Source organism: Arachis hypogaea, chromosome 20 (genome assembly GCF_003086295.3).
Source record: "Arachis hypogaea cultivar Tifrunner chromosome 20, arahy.Tifrunner.gnm2.J5K5, whole genome shotgun sequence".
Lineage (NCBI taxonomy): Eukaryota > Viridiplantae > Streptophyta > Magnoliopsida > Fabales > Fabaceae > Arachis > Arachis hypogaea.
This window is the reverse complement of record NC_092055.1, coordinates 28,205,411-28,208,801: the sequence shown is the minus strand read 5'-3', so window position 1 is coordinate 28,208,801 and position 3,391 is coordinate 28,205,411.

The following is a 3,391-nucleotide window of genomic DNA, read 5'->3' as shown; positions in this document are numbered from 1 at the left end:
AAAAAAGAAGAAGACAAACATGAATACCCATGATATTTAGGCAAAAATAATATTTTGTAAATAACTAACATGCGTTTGGGTTGATAGATATACTCTTTTTAAATTAGGATAAGATTTTTGCCGTTATTTCTTGAACTATACCTTTTTCTGATAATATATACATATATCTTTATTGTGTGCTTTTATAATTTAGCATTTTAATAAAGGTTTTTTTTATAATAATTTTACTCTCAACAAAATATCATATAAATAATGCTACGTTAATTTTAAAATGATGAAAAAATACTTATCTGACAAATTTAAAGGGTAAATGATATATTAACACCAATACTAAAATATGATATAAATAAGATCACATCAATATCAAAATTAAAAAAAGATCATCTAATAAATTTAAAAAATGAATAATATATTTTAAAAATAAAATTAATTTCTTCAGAGTAATAGAAAAGCGGCTGAACAGGCACGTTAGTGCCTGTTGAGCCGCTAGTATCAATAAAGTGTATTCCTTACTAAGAGTTGCATAATCAACAATAAAAAAGTGTATATTTAACTTAAAGAATAAATTTCAAATCCTTAGTTCTACTCTCTACTCTGTCCCTCCAATGAATTCATCCATGTAGCCACGTCTAGTGGCAGCTCCCCACCTTGCCCTTGAACTAGACACATAAGAGCACTCTCCATTGCCTGCCTTTTCATCTTCTCGGCTGCTGCTTCATCCTTCATTGCCTTCCATTTTAATTTCTCAACCGCCAGCTCTAATTGTAGTTCAAGCAACACCCTTTGGGTCTCCTCCCTTTGAGTTTCAATGCTCGGTTGAAGTGAAATCGTACCGAACACTTGACTAGTAGTCGGTCCGATTCCTATGCCACGCACTCTACCTGGGTGCTCCTTTCCAAGAGCTTGAGCAAGTGAATCATTCTGAGACAACAGTCTAGATGATTCATCATGTTGCTCAATCTTCGCAATTCTTTCCTACACAGTTAGATAAGAGAACATAAGCATTTATTAGCTAATTGCTAACCGAACAAACTTTGAACACAATTTTAACAAACAAAACCTATGAGAAACAACATAGTGATTGTCAACACATTACTTACACCAATAGCCCGAGCTGCATCATAGATATAGGATCCATTAGATCGTTTGTGCGTTAAGACAAACAACTCCCCCTACTAACTGGACGCCCCTGTCGTTCCGACTGCAACAACATAGCTTAAATAGTGAATAGGTATACGTAGAGAAGGTTCAAAACGTAAGTGAATCCTAAATTACCTCTTCTTCACTGAGCCTTGCCAAGCTTTTCGATCCGCCAGTATGAGTGTATAATTGCTTCGATCGATACTCAACATTTTTCCTACACTTCTACTGTTATGCCATTAAAAGTAAGAGCTACTCAACACTATTTCTGACTAACTCAATGTGACATAAATAGAAATTTGAAAGTATGAAATAAAAATAAATTACCTTTGTTTCTTCACTATTGCGATAATCAAGGAACCATCTCCAATGATCTGCAGTAATTCCCGATGGACGGCCTTTAATATTTTGTTCAAGAGTCAAATCTGATTTGTAAAAGTAATTATACAAATGGTTCCTCGTGTCCTTCCAAGCCCTTCCTAGCATTTTTAATATTGTACGCTTGATAATTCCTCCAATATCTTCTTCAAAATGGAACAATTCCTACAAGAGTAGAATTAAATTGTTGGTAGGAGTCGAATTAAGATTCCAAGACTGTACAAAAGTATAACGATTTACCTTTACACATTCATTATATATCTTGTCCCTAGAGCGAACCTTTCTCTAGTCCTTCTCGCAGATTGGGAATTTGGTGTAGTCAGATCCTAGCATTCCGACAACGCCGCTTAGTATACCAGCTTCATTTCCAATTGGTTGCAGTCTATCGTTGAACCTGAGTACGATCTTTCTACCGTTAGGTAGCTTCATAGCCTCTCTCACACTTAAATGAAGTTGCTTGATTGTCCCATCAGACTCTGTTTATCATAGTTAGTCTGTGTGAGAAACCATTGTGGCCAAGATGTAATGAAATCATAAAAAAATTACTCATAAAAAATACATGGGATAAATTCTTGTATACCAATTGTTTTAACATCCCAAAATTTGGCGGTCTTGCGTCTCTTGCGCTTCAGAGCCTCTGATGTAACAAACAGGTTGTCAACGTTGTTGCTCAAAAAAATCTACCTTATCTACCTCCGGGTCTAAGTCTTCATCAGGCGGTTCCGAGTGTTGAGCACCATTCGTGCATGTTTGTGGAGCAGGTGGTGGTTCGGTACGGGGTGGTTGAAAGGGGGCGTAAAGATGAGGTCGGGGCGGCACCAGTACCACCAGAGGGGGGAATTAGGCCATCCACTTGGGGCACGGATGAAGCTGCAGCAGATCATGTTTGAGTTTGCTGACATACTGAGTCTAACTTTGATTTCTTCGTGAAATGACCTATCCTAGGCATCTAAATAAACTTGGTACCACCAACTGTATCAATTAATACTATTATTAAAATGTAAAAAATAAACAAAAATTCAAAAGCATTAAATATAAGAAAATATTTAGACACGTTTAGCAAAAATATCTCAAATTATAGCTCATAAAAGAAATAGCAATAGGCTTAAAATTTTAATTGGAAGCAACATGCCTTTTCAATAGCTTTGTCATGCATATAATTTTTTGAACAAACAGATTCAATATAAATTAATAATAAATTGGGGTTCAAATAAGCAACTATATATGCTAGGACATATATAAAACATATAGAACATGATAAAATTATCATAAGCAACTATATATTCCTTTCACATTCGAATGTACATGTAAAGGCACACTACAAGAAAAAGCAATATTTGTAACAAAAAAAGGGGCCGTTGCAGTATGTCCCGTTACAAAAAGTTTTTGTAACAAAAAACGGAACTGTTACAATTCAAAGTGATATTTTGTAACAAATTTTTCTGATACAAAAAACCAGAAGTCGTTACAAAAGTGGTAACAAATTTTGATGTTCAAGGTATTTTTGGTGACAATCTATTTTTTTGTAACTTGATTTTTGTTCCAAGGGTTACCTGAAACTGTAGGTCGATCTCGAACGAGATCTTCTGTACTGGTCGGAGATGACGTGTCCGGCTGGTGAGCGGCGGCCGGAGCTGTTGTGTCCGACTTGTTGGACTGGCTATGCTGCTGATCCTTTGTCACCGGAGGGTGGGGGTACCTGCAAGGGACTCCGATGCTTAAGTTAGCAAGGGTATTAAGCAGGTTTTTAGTAGAACCAGAGTATGAGTTATACCTGGGTACTCCAGTGTATTTATAATGGTGTGGAGTGACCTTCTCAGATAAGATAAGTTAGTTATCTTATCTTATCTTTGGGTGAGGTCAGCTTATCTTT